The following is a 14,042-nucleotide window of genomic DNA, read 5'->3' as shown; positions in this document are numbered from 1 at the left end:
TAAGGGATATCCTCCAGGGAACACCCAAAACATGGGAGAGGTAAAGGAAGACATGGTTTCCTTCAGAACAGAGTGGGAATTCCTTAGGGCACAGTGTGGAGGGTGCGCTGTTTGGCAATAAGATGTGTGCCCCTCTGCCCTTCCTCAGTCTCTGAGACAGAAGGATGGTGCAAAGTTCTCTGAAGAAAGAAGACATCTTAAATCAGCTGCTGGTACCCTCCAGGGGTCCTAGACTAGCTGTGGGCAAACTATGGCCCGCGGGCCGGATCCGGCCCGTTTGAAATGAATAAAACTATTGAAAAAAAGACCGTACCCTTTTATGTAATGATGTTTACTTTGAATTTATATTAGTTCACACAAACACTCCATCCATGCTTTTGTTCCGGCCCTCCGGTCCAGTTTAAGAACCCATTGTGGCCCTCGAGTCAAAAAGTTTGCCCACACCTGTCCTAAACCCTACTGATGAAAGTCAAAGGATGACAGGCTCAGGGGCCTCCTTCCTGGAGAAATGCACGCTTGTGGACTCTCCCAGCAGTTTCAGTGGCTCAGAGCACAGACTCTGGGGTTAGGCTGCCTCAACTGAAATCCTGGACCCACCACTTGCTAGCTTGGTCACCTTGGGCAAAGTCCTTATGTGCCACTGTTTTCTCTCTGTGAAATGGGGACAAGAGTAAGTAACCATATCCTCCTCATTGGGTTATTGGATGATTAAACATGATGAGGCACCAGGCTGGTGGGACTCAGTGGTTAAGCATCGGCCTATGAACCAGGAAGTCACAGTTTGATTCCTGGTCAGGGTACATGCCTGGGTTGCAGGCTTGATCCCCAGTAGGGTGGTGCAGGAGGCAGCTGATCAATGATTCTCTGTCATCATTGATGTTTCTATCTCTCTCTCCCTCTCCCTTCCTTTCTGAAATAAGTTAAATAAACATATAATCAACAATAGAATAGGCATGTAGACTTAGGATAGGGTGGCAGTTACTACTCTATAATTAGTGATGAACCCCAGCAGTCGCCTTTTTTTTGCGGTACATGACGTGTTTATGTCTTATTTTAGAATTGAGGTGGAAGATGCATAGGGTTGGGGCCATGTGTATTTTTGAAGAACTTAGTATGAAAAAAAAATGGAAAATATCTCATGAATAATTTGTTGTGTTGATCATATGCTGAAACAATAGTTTCCACGTGTTGTGTTCAACAAAATACATTATTAAAACTAATTTTACCTCCTTCTTTGTACTTTGTAGAGCGTGGCTACTAGGATATTTGAATTGCATATGGGATGCACATTTTATTTCTAGTGGACAGCACGCATTAGACGTGTCTGATCTGCTTGGTGAAGAGGGCTGTGTTCTGGAAAGACAGGTGTTAATTTGTCATGAGCATATATATGTACCACACCCCAGGATACATTCACTTTCTAATGATAGTAATGAGTGCATTGAATAGGTAATTACTAAGTTCTAACCCAGGGCGTCTCTACATCATGCTCTTGACATTCAGGCCAGATAATTCTCTGTCGTGGGGCTGTCCAATGGGTTGTAGAATGTTACAGCATCCCTGAGTCCACCCATTAGATTAGTGGTTCTCAACCTTCTGGCCCTTTAAATACAGTTCCTCATGTTGTGACCCAACCATAAAATTATTTTCGTTGCTACTTCATAACTGTAATGTTGCTATTGTTATGAATCATAATGTAAATATCTGATATGCAGGATGGTCTTAGGCAACCCCTGTGAAAGGGTCGTTTGACCGCCAAAGGGGTTGTGACCCACAGGTTGAGAACCACTGCATTAGATGGATGCCAGTTTCCTCCAGTTGTGACAACCAGAATTAGGCTGCCTTATCTAATTGAACTCTTGACCTCTGTGGTAGGAGTGATCTCTACCTTGCAGATAAGATACTCAGTCCCAGATTGGCAAATGACTTGCCTAAGGTTATGTAGCAGGACTGAAACCCAGGCCTTTCCGTTCCTGGTCCACTGCTCTGGTCACTGCTCACCACTGGGCTTTGCCTAGAGCAGCTCTCCAGAGTAAGTGCCATATACCAGTTTCCCTCCGGGCCCCAGCCTGGCCCTCTAAGGCGCCAGCCCTCACCAGCCATGTGCCCATGAGCTCTGAGCCCGTTTCCGTATGTGCAAAATGAACTTGCACCAGGTTCTGCCTTCCCTGGGGTGTGATGAGAATCTCATTATCTTCCTAGGAATAAGAGCAGAAGGATAGAGTTCACAGTTTCTCATTTACTCCTGCTTGTATTTATTAAAACACACTCACAGAGCAGGCCTACTGTGTTCCAGGCAGTTCTCACCGCCTTACGCAGCTCCTCTCTGAGGCAGTTTCTCTCTCATCCCCATTGGAAGATGAGGAGACAGAGCTCAGAGGTTGAGTAACTTGTCCAAGGTCACATGGCTAGCGTGGTGCAAGGTCAGGATTTGAACTCTGGTATCAGCTTCCAGCACCCCTACTCTTAACCACCATACTTACTTGGGGGCTGATGGAGCTGATGTGTATAGCCAATACATCAGAATTTGGGAAGAGAGACCAAACCCTGGGAACCCATTCTCCCTTAGCCTGACCCTGGGGCCCTGGCTCTGTTGGACCCAGACTCAGCATTTACTTCATAAAGAGCTGAGCAGGGTCAGACCCCTTCCCCCATCTGCCTGTGCATTTGTTTCCCTTGGTCATGTGGGAGGATACAATGGAGTCTAGCTTAAGGACAATGGGACAGCTCAGTGACTAATGCTGCTTCTGGGCAGGGTTCCTGCATTCCCCAAGGGGGAGAGAGCTGTAGTTTCCCCAGTGTGTTTAAGGGAGCTGGAGGACCCAGGAGCCAGAACCTCTGCTGGGATCCTCTGGGCTCTTGGTCTGGTGTGACTAAAAACTCATCCATGTTATGGGACCCCTGTCATCCCTGTCCCCAGCTGCTGCATTTGAAAAGAGGAGCCTAGTGGGCAACTTGTAACCCAAAGAAATCAAGTGCCTCCTTTGGGAGGCCTTCCTAGACCCCCCCCCCCCCCCCCCCACACACACACAGTGCCACCAGATCTCTCCTTCCAAACCATTCTTACCAAGGACCTCAGGGGCTTTTTCTAGAATCACAACCTCACCCTGCTGTCGCTCCACTTAAAACACCTCAGTGCCTGTCCAGGGCCTTCAGAACAAGATGCTGTTCTTCTGCCTGGTGCAGGGCCCTTCCTGATCAGACTCTGGGTGGCGTTCTACAAAGCCCAGCTGTCAAAACTCTGCAGTCGGATCCTGGTGCCCATTCCAGCCCTGATCCTCACTGGCTGTGTGAGATGGGGCAATCCACTTCACCTCCCTGGGCCTCAGTTTGCCTCCTCTGAAAAATGGAGATACCTCTGGCTACTCCAAGTGTAATCCTTGAACTCAGCAGCATCAACCAAGAGTTTGTAAAAAATGCAGATTCTGAGTTCTGGTGACTCGTGTGCACATAAAAAATGTGAGACGCACTGATCTATACACCACAGGGCCTGGCAAGGGTCAAAGAAGGAGCATCATATGAAAGACTGCCTTGAGCCTGGCACATTGAACACATATAGGCAGACCTTAGAGACATCGCAGGTTCCATTCCGGGCCACCATAATAAAGTGAGTGTTGTAATAAAGGAAGTCGTAATCTTTTTGTTAGTGGATGGTTTTGCCTTAGATTGAAAAAAAAATGCAGCCCCTGCGAAGTGTAATAAAATGAGGTGGTCTGTAATTGCTAGCACCTTGTTTGATGCTTCTCCATCCTCTTTTATAATATGGGACTACAGCTGATCCTTGAACAATGTGGTGTGACCTGCATGGGTCTACTTACATGTGGATTTTTTTCCGTGAATACATACAGTACTGTAAATATATTTTCTCTTCCTTAGGATTTTCTTATTAACATTTTCTTTTCTATAGCTGACTTACTTGTAAGAATGCACTCACCACATAAAAGTGTAATATGCTAATTAGATCAGACATTCTTCCAGACAAAGCTGGGGCTGCAAGGGAAGCCCGCATCCAGAGGGAAGCTGGTACCAATAGCCTGGGGAAGGAAGGCCTACTCTTGCATGAATTTCATTCATCGGGCCTCTAGTATAATATATATAACACTAGGGGCCCAGTGCACGAATTCAAGCACCTTGAAAGGAACTCTGGGCCGCGAGGCTGCTGTCGGCACAGGAGTGGGTCTTGGCCCATCCTCCGCATCCCCGCCCAGCCCCTTTCACCGCAGGCCCCCCAACCCCTCCAGTCCCCTGTCTGCCAGCAGCCCTGCTGCTGCTGCTGCTCCCAAGCCCGCTCGCACCCGCTGACAGTGCAGAGTGATTGGGGCCAGCGCCAGCAGTGGGTGTAAACAGCCGCACCATCAGTGGGTGCGAGTGGGGCGGCTGCTGCCCCCATCACCCCTCAGGAGCAGGGGGAGGTGGAGAAGCCCTGAGGGGCAATTGGGGCTGGCAGCTGCTGCTCGCACCCACTGACAGCGCCAAGTGATTGGGACCAGCATTGGGCACTGGCAGCATGTGCAAGCGGTGGTTCTGGCGCCAGCTGCGGGTGCAAGCGGGGCCGGCGCTGGCAGCAGGTGCAAGTGCTGGGTGGGACCGTGGCGCGTGAGAGCAAAGAATTTTCAGTAACTACCGAAGGCTTGCCCCAGTGACAGCGACTGGCACCTCACCTTGGTCTGACGCCCACGCTCACCTCCACCATCCCGCCATGGCCGACACCCATCATGTTCTGCACTCTGCCACCTGCTGCTGATGCCCACCATGTTCCGCATGCACCCCCTGGTAGTCAGCGCACATCATAGCAACTGGTTGTTCGGTTGTTCTGCTGTTTGGTCTGTTTGCATATTAGGGTTTTATATGGTAGAGGCCCAGCTCACAAAATCGTGCGTGGGTAGCTCACCCCCGCCCGCCACTGCTGCAAGGTGCCCTACCTGCCCACCGCAAGCCACTGCTCATGGGCCAGGGGGGAGGGACCAAGAGGTGGTCAATGCACCTCATGGCGACTGGTCGAGTGGTCATTCCGGTCATAATGCTTATGGTCCCTGGCCTTTTATTATATAGGATAGATATAAAATATGTGTTAATAGACTGTTTATGTTTTTGGTAAGTTTCAGTCACAGTAGGTTCTTAGTAGTTAAGTTTGGGGGAGTCAAAATTTATATGGAATTTTTTACTGTAGGGAGTTGGCACCCCTCATGTTGTTCAATGGTCCACTGTAGCCACATTTCTTAACACATATATCTGAACTATTAATCTCATTGTTTAACAACTAATTCTCCAGAATGCTTGTTATTTGCAGCATGAATTATTCTAAAAGTGTTAGAAAGAGCCTCATTACAGTTCTAGGAGGTAAGTATTATTATCTTCATTTTATTGGTGAGGAAACTGAGGTTTAAAAAGGTTGAGGTGACTTACGACTTAGATCAGGGAGGACACCCCCTCCCCCCCCCCCACCATACACACATCCTTCTGCTCTGTTCCTGCAGGAAGGGAGTGGCACAGGACAGTGATGAAGTGCAGATCCTGCAGCACCCAATGGGCCTGCGTTCAAATTGGCTGTGTGACTTTGGAAAATTAACGCCTGTTCTTAAAACTGATCCTTCATCATACGATTTGGCAAGTGCTGGACTTTACAGGTTCGTTGATTTGTGATTTTTTAAAATTAAGGTACAGTTAATATACGTTAGTACATTAGTTTCAGGTATACAACATAGTGATTTAACATTTATATTCATTATGTGATCACCACAATTAGGCTAGTAACCATCTGTCACTGTAAAAAGGTGTTTAATAGCATTGACTATTTTCCCTGTTCTGTATATCTACATGACTTACTGTTTTTGTTTTGTGGGTTTTTTTTTTTTTTTTAATAACTGGAGGTTTGTACCTCTTATTTCCTTTCACTCTTTTTTTCCCACCCTTCCCTCAGAAGATGTGGTATAGATATACAATGAAATGTTACTCAGCCATAAAAAAGAATGAAATCTTGCTATTTGCAACAACACAAATGAATTTAGAGGGTATTATGCTAAGTGAAATAAGTCAGACAGAGAAAGACAAATACTGTATGATCTGTTATATATGGAATCTAAAAAACAAAACAGAAACAAACTCATAGATACAGACAACCACCTGATGGCTGCCATAGGGGATTCTAGCTTTTAATATACATTCTGAGTCACTAATATGAGGCCATGGCCTATCTCCAAGGCATCTCACCCTCGTTTTTCCCTCTGAGGAAGCATTTCTCAGAGCTCAGAGGCCAGGCAGAGCTGACATGTTCTTCAGACCTACAAGGTGCAGTACTTGGGGCCCACAAAACTTCTAGGGACTCCCAAAATGTTTTCATTTCTTTTGAAATCAAAAGGGGGAAATGAATGTACTCCACCATGGATTATATTTATCTTTATACCAAAGCGGATGTAAAATATAATTGAAAAAATTTAATGGAGGAGGGGCCTCAAGAAGGCAAAAGTGCTCCTGGCCCTCAAAAGTCATGATGTGCCCTTGTCCTGGGAACACAATGGGGGAAATACTGCCTGGCAGTGGCTTCCCCTGACACCTGTGGCTGAACCTGACAGGTTACACCCCACACCCATGGATCCCTATTTTCCTGGGAACTAAGGCAGGCTGAACTAGGGGCCCAGGGAACCAATCAAAGCCTGGGAACAGGTAAAGGGGCCCTTCCCTGCCCCACCCAGCCTCAGAGGGATTAGGCCGCCTAGGCACATTTGATACCCGCCAGATCTTAACCACCTGGCTGCCTGGCCCTGGGGAAGGGTGCTGGACATACCGTGGGCTCAGCCAGGGGACTGCACCAAGGGCAAGGAGTGGCCCTCACATCTCCCTGATGCCTTGAATGGCCGTCCCGTGGCAGAGCACCTCTGGAGGCTGGCAGTGGCTCCTGGTGCTGCTGGCACTGAGATACCTACTGCCCACAGGTAAGGGCTTTCTGCTGGGCCTGGTCCACTGCACAGGTGGGGATGCAGGTGCACAAGGGCCTGGGCTCATTCTGGCATGGCCTAGAGCAGTGGTCGGCAAAACGTGGCTCGCGAGCCACATGCGGCTCTTTGGCCCCTTGAGTGTGCCTCTTCTACAAAATACCACGTGTGGGCGTGCACGTACAGTGCGATTGAAACTTCATGGCCCATGCGCAGAAGTCAGTTTTCGGCCTGGGCGAGTCTATTTTGAAGAAGTGGCGTTAGAAGAAGTGGGGGTTGTCGGTCGGTGAGGCGACGGGATATGCTGCAGTGCGGGGTAGGTACATTGTTTTGAGGTACGTTCGCTGAGGTCGACCCCTTCCAACTCTCCCATCCACACTCATCTTGTATACTTGATTCAGATAGACGAGTGTGGATGGGAGAGTTGGAAGGGGTCGACCTCAGCAAACGTACCTCAATCAGATTGAGGACGTTTTTAGCAAAGGCCAGCTTAGGAGTACCCTAATTAAGTTAATAACAATGTACCTACCTATATAGTTTAAGTTTAAAAAATTTGGCTTTCAAAAGAAATTTCAATCGTTGTACTGTTGATATTTGGCTCTGTTGACTAATGAGTTTGCCGACCACTGGCCTAGACCACTGCTCTGCATCTCCCTTTCTAGCTTGCTCTCCTCTTCCACATTTCCAAACATGTCACCGAAACAGACCACCAATCTCTCCTTCTTCCCTTACATTCCTTCTCTCTGCCTGGCATTACATTCCACTGTTACTTATTTAGTTGTCTATCTCTGCCTTTCCCCAGTCTGTGATCCCCATGAAGGCAGCGACACTGTTTCATTCACTGATGTGTCCCCAGTGCCTGGAACAATGCCTGTCACACAGTAGGCCCTCTGTAAATTTTTATCTTATAACCTTGGTCAACTCTGGCTTGGTCAACTTTGTATTTGAAGGCTCAAATATGGGGGTTAATATTTGAGCCTTCAACCCTCACTGGCTATGACTCCTGAGGCTATTTGACTTGGCCTTTCTAAATCTCAGTTTTCCCATCTGCAAAATGGACAAGATGATGACGACAGCACTCAGATTGCAGGGCATCATGAAGATAATGTCTGGCATAACAGGCCAATGAGCAGTGACCGTTACTGTTAGGAAGTGGGAAGGCACATACTGGTGGTGTGAGGGTGTGGATGGGGCCTTCTCTGTGTGTGCGGTGCTCAGAGGAAACCACATTTTCCATGCAGGCTTAGGAGGAGGCAGTATGATAGCACAGGGAGCTTGGATGGTGGTGATGGTTGCACAACAGTGTGAATGTACTTAACGCCACTGAGCTGTATACTTAGAAATGGTTAAGATGGCAGATTTTATTGTAGGTATATTTTATCAAAATTTTTAAAAATAAAAGGGATTCAGCCCAATGCCTGCCACAGGGTCAAAACTAAATGCTAGCATTTATTGGGGATGTGAGCATCATTCCAGTGACATTAATGTTGGGGTTTGACATGGTGCTAGCTAAGTGTGAGTGATCCTAAAACTATGGTGGTTATTGACTAAAATTATTTGCTTTCTGCTGGGATTTGTGCTAAGCCCTTCATCCCATTAGTCCTGGCTGTGACTGTGACTCTGAAATAGGTGCTGTCATATCTAATCCTAACTTACTACAGGGGAGACTTGGGCACAGAGAGGTTGAATGACTTGTCCAGAACCTCACAGGATTTGAACTCAGAATTGATGACAGAGCCCAATATGTTGCTATGAAATTATAAGAACAAACTGCACTGTCTCTGGCTTCCTGGGACTCTTATGCTGGCTGTGTAAACTAGGGGGAAAAAAAAACAGGAAGTGACATGCAGGTGTAAACTAGAAAAAAAAACACAGGAAATGACATGCAGGTGTTGAAGAAATATAATGAAAAACCATTAAACCAGAGTGTGATGCACTTCACAGGCAAAGAAATCTCACACTTTTACAAAGCCAAGCACATACAACCCATTAATCCCCGCTAATTCGTGGTTTCACTTTCCACAGTTTTGGTTATCTGTGGTCTGAAAATGTTTTATGAATTAGTCCAGAAATTAACAACTCATAAGTTTTAAATGGCACCATTCTGAGAAGTGGGTTGACATCTCATGAAGTCCCCCTCTGTTTGTCCAGGACATGAATCCTCCCAGTGTCTCCCATTTCATTATTCACTTAGTAGCCATCTTGGTGACCAGATCGATCGCCTGTCATGGTATCACAGTGCTTGTCCTCAAGTAAACCTCATTTTACTTAATAGTAGCCCCAGAATACAAGAGTAGTGATGTTGGCAATTTCAGATATGCCAGAGAGAAGCTGTAAAGTGCTTGTTACATATGGTCAGGTCAGTGGGAGTCTAATGCTATGTCACAATGCCTACTACCTACATCATTCACCTCACTTCATCTCATCACATAGGCATTGTATCATCTCACATCACAAGAAGAGGGGTGAGTACAGGATAATAGACATTTTGAGAGAGAGAGAGACCAAATTCACGTTTTATTACATACTAGAGGCCCGGTGCACAAAAATTTGTGCACTGGGGGGCGGGGGGGCGGTCCCTCAGCCTGGCTTGTGCCCTCTTGCAGTCTGGGACCCCTTGAGGGATGATCACCTGCTGGCTTAGGCCCGCTCCCCAGGGGATTGGGCCTAAGCTGGCAATCAGACATCCCTCTGACAGCCTGGGAGCCCTCGGGGGATGTCCACTTGCCAGTGGGGAGGAGGCCTAAGCTGCAGTCTGACATCCTTAGTGCTGCTGAGGAGGCAGGAGAGGCTCCCACTACCACCGCTGTACTGGCAGCCGTCAGCCTGGCTTGTGGCTGAGCAGAGCTCCCCCTGTGGGAGTGCACTGACCACCAGGGGGCAGCTCCTGCATTGAGCATATGCCCCCTGGTGGTCAGTGTGTGTCATAATCACCAGTCATTCCCAGTCTTTCTGCTGTTAGGATCAGTTTGCATATTACCCTTTTATTATATAGGATAGAGGCCTGGTGCATGGGTGGGGGCCGGCTGGTTTGCCTTTCAGGGTGGGGGTCCCCACTGGGGTGCCACTGGGGTGCCTGGCCAGCCTGGGTGAGGGGCTGATGGCTGTTTGCAGCTGGTCACACCCCTTCAGGGTGGGGGTCCCCACTGGGGTGCCTGGCCAGCCTGGGTGAGGGGCTGAGGGCTGTTTTCAGGCTGGTCAAGCCTCCCCGGTGACGGAAGCTCCCAGACTCTCCTTTTTTTCTTTTTCTTTTCTGGGATTTATTTACCTTCTATAATTGAAACTTTGTAACCTGGAGTGGAGCTCAGAGCCGGCCAGGGCTTGGCTTCCTCCATTGCCAGGGGCAACACAAGGCTCCAGCTCCATGGCCACGACTGGCTGAAAGCAGGTATCTGGGGTTTATTTACTTTCTATAATTGAAACTTTGTTGCCTGAGTGGAGCTCAGAGCTGGCCAGGGTGGCTGGGAGGGGAAGCCTCCTGCTCGCTCCAGCTCCGTGGCCATGGCTGGCTGAAAGCAGGTATCTGGGGTTTATTTACCTTCTATAATTGAAACTTTGTTGCTTTGAGTGTAGCTTAGAGCAGGCCGTGGCAGGTGGGGAACCTTGGCTTCCCCCATCAGTGGAGCAAGCAAGCCTCCTGCTTGCTCCAGCTCTGTGGCTGCTGGCCGCCATCTTTGTTGTTGGTTAATTTGCATATCTTGCTGATTAGCCAATGGGAGGTGTAGCGAAGGTATGGTCAATTACCATGTTTGTCTATTATTAGGTAAGATACCTGAGGCCCGGTGCACAAAATTCGTGCATGGGTGCGGTCCCTAGGCCTAGTTGTTGATTGAAGCATGAGTGTCTGATATGGAAAGGTAGGTCCCAGCTGATCTCTGGGCCCTGGGCAGCACCTGGGCCCCCAGGCCTCCATGCACCCCCTCTGCCTGAGTCATTGGGCCCTTCCTGGCTCCCTCATTACCTGGGAGCCTGGTGGTGGCCCCGCCCCCCGCCACCACCCCTGGTCGCTGTCTGTGGGGCTGTCGGTAGGATGATCGGGCCCCACTCACACCTGCCTTGGCCTGGCACTGCCTGCTCACCTGCTCCACCATCCCACTGTGGTCCTGCTCTCATTGGAGCTCGTTGGGGCCAGCAGCGCCTCCACTGCTGCCTGTTGCTAGCACTGTCTCGCCAATGCCTGCCATGTTCTGCGCCGCCCCCCGGTGGTCAGTGTATATCATAGCGAGCTTTCGAACTCCCAGTTGAACTCCCGGTCGAGGGGACAATTTGCATATTAAGCTTTTATTATATAAGATTGTTATAATTAGTTATTGCTGTTAATCTCATACTGTGCCTAATTTATAAATTAAAGTTTATCATAGGTATGTAAGTATAGGACAAATTTATATATATAAATTCAGTGATACCCACAGTTTCAGGCATCCACTGTGTGTCTTGGAACATATTCCTGATGGATAAGGGGGGACTGCTGTACATACATGTTTTCAAGATAAATAATAATTAATCCTTAAGTAAGGGGCCTGGATGACACACAGGTCATTCGAGATTCACCCTGGGAGTTGGGGTGACCATCTGTTTAGCTACTGGGTTTATCCCCAGGAAAACCAAATTTCTCACAGCTTCATGGCAAGAGGTGGTTTTGCAGTTTGGAGCATGGCACCCACTGAAGTTGAGCTGCTACCTTCCCACAGAAACTGGGAGGCAGGGAGACCGAAGCCTCTTGTTTTTATTTTTGTCCTGACATACACAAGTCCAGGATGTAAAGTCAAAGGAGGGTAAATATGGGAGCAGAGAGGGGAGGGTTGGAGGTGGTTTGCCTTGTTGTTGTCACTCAGGAAACTGCAAAGAAGTCACAGGGGTTAGAAGATCTTACAAGAGCAAGTGTGTTATGGGTCTGTAGTCATGGTAACTGAAGCATGGATGGAGACCCAGGATGCTTCTAAAACTGCCTCCCACATATTACTTATGCTCCCAGGCTCCTGTCCTAACTTTTCCCTTGGCTTAAAACTACTGAATTCTGCTCTCTTGCTTCTTGGCCCTTTTCTCCAGTGACACTGGTCTCTGCTGTTTCTGGAGAGGCTTGAGCCACAGGGCCTTTGCACTTCCTGTTAGCTCTGCCTGAATGTTCTCTCTGTAGCCCTCCCAAGGCTGGTACAACCTCTCAAAAAATAACAGGAAATACCCTGTTTTAGAATCTTCAGACTGTTTCAGTGCCTGAAATTACCCTGCTTGTTTAATGATTATATTTCCACCACTAGATTGTCTGTTCAGTGAGAGTGATGAGGTGCAAGGTAGTGAAGAGCACCCTGTGTGGGGCCAGACAGCTCAGGTACAAATGACAGTGAGGCTGTGTGACTTGGAGCCTCTCCAAGCCTCTTTTTCTTCCTCTGTAAGAAGGGGGAAATAGAAGGGTTTCAAGAAAGATTAAATAACAACTTGTACAACACATAGGGGACACAGGACAGGCAATCTATAAGTATTTGCAGTTATAGTAATACAATCCTAAGCTTCTAGAATAGAATGTAGCCCATATTAGACACCCAGGTTATATTTACTGGCTAAATGGGCAGATGAATGGTAGGTTTTTGAGCAGAGAAGGGCAGTACCAAGCCCTTTCTGAGCTCTGGACATGACTCATATCAAAACCAGAGAGCCTGGCTAGAGGACAGGGACCAGGGGGACTGTTCTGTCCAGGGCTTCCTGATTTATACTCCCAGCCTCCAGGCTCCCCACTTCAGAGCTCAGATGTCAGATAAACAGGAGAGAAATCATGTAGGTAAACATGGTCTTGTCTGTCTTTGAGGAGTTGGAATCTTGAAAACCGAGTTTCATGTTAAAGGTACCCCAGCTGATTCCGCTCTTAGCAGCCCCCTGAGAGCAGCCCTTGGCACAAAGCCAGAAAATAACCATCTTAAACTTCTGTTTGTTCCAACCCACATTTTTGCTTTCCTCCAATTTTTTGTTTTATTTTATTGATTTTTTACAGAGAGTAAGGGAGAGGGATAGAGAGTTCTCATTGATGTTTCTCTTGCTTTAAAAAAAAAAAAAAAAAAAAAAAAAAAAAAGGACATGTAACTGGGATAGGTTCCGAGGTTGTTAGAGTCTGATGCCCATGCCTCTCCACTCTACCATGAGCTGTCTTGAAGTGGAAGCATCAGCAAACGTTTTGGGGTATATCACCAGGTGTATGCGACCTGTGATGCATTGGCCAGTTTTGCTGGAGTACAGAGTATGTGGAAGGGAGGGATGTGGCAGGGAGGAGTGAGAAATAAAGCTAGAAGGGTGGGTGGGGGCCAGCCAGATATTGAGCAACAGCCAGAGGATTTGAGGCCTCATTTAGGGAGAGCCTCTAAAAAGCACCTGATCTGGGACAGGCTCCTGTAAGCTCATGCCAGTGAAAATAGCAGCCCAAGACATTTGAGCACCAACTATTTGCTGGGACCATCATACATGATCTTTCTCAAGGAGTCCTTATAAAAACCTTTTGAGGAGGTTTTATTATTGTCATTTCCATTTTACAGATAAAGAAACTGAGGCTCAGAGAAGCCCAAACAGCTGGTTAAGGATTGCATCTCAATGCCTTATTCCTGGCCTGGCTGCACCAGGGAACTGCTTAATCTGTTTGTTATCTTGGATAATAAGACCAGCCCCAATTTCAGGAGACTAGGTGAGGAGAGAGAGGTAAAAATTACCTTAGGATATGAAGATCCTGTGATATAAAACTTCTGAAAGAGGTATGGACCCTAGTGCCTAAGAAATCGTATGACACTTGAGAAAATAGAAATGACTTTCTGTGGTTGGAAAAACCTATGGCAAAGTGTTGTGGGTGGAAGAATTATGAAAGGAACCTTAAGTCTTCTGAATTGTGTGTAACATCATGTGTATGACATTTTGTAAGGGAAAGAGACCATTTTTCTAGTTCTCACAGGGACCCATGATCTCCCCCCCATCAAGGTTCAGTAACCATTCATTCATCCATTGTCAACTGACTGTAATGTGGTAAGAAGTGACCGGAAGTCAATAAAGCTATTATTACTTATTATATAAAGCAGGGGTGGGGAACCTTTTTTCTGCCAAGGGCAGAGAAAATATCCAGAGTATAACATGGAT

This window comes from Myotis myotis, unplaced genomic scaffold (genome assembly GCF_014108235.1).
Source record: "Myotis myotis isolate mMyoMyo1 unplaced genomic scaffold, mMyoMyo1.p scaffold_m19_p_6, whole genome shotgun sequence".
Lineage (NCBI taxonomy): Eukaryota > Metazoa > Chordata > Mammalia > Chiroptera > Vespertilionidae > Myotis > Myotis myotis.
The sequence above is the reverse complement of the archived record's forward strand: the minus strand, read 5'-3'. Positions refer to the sequence as shown.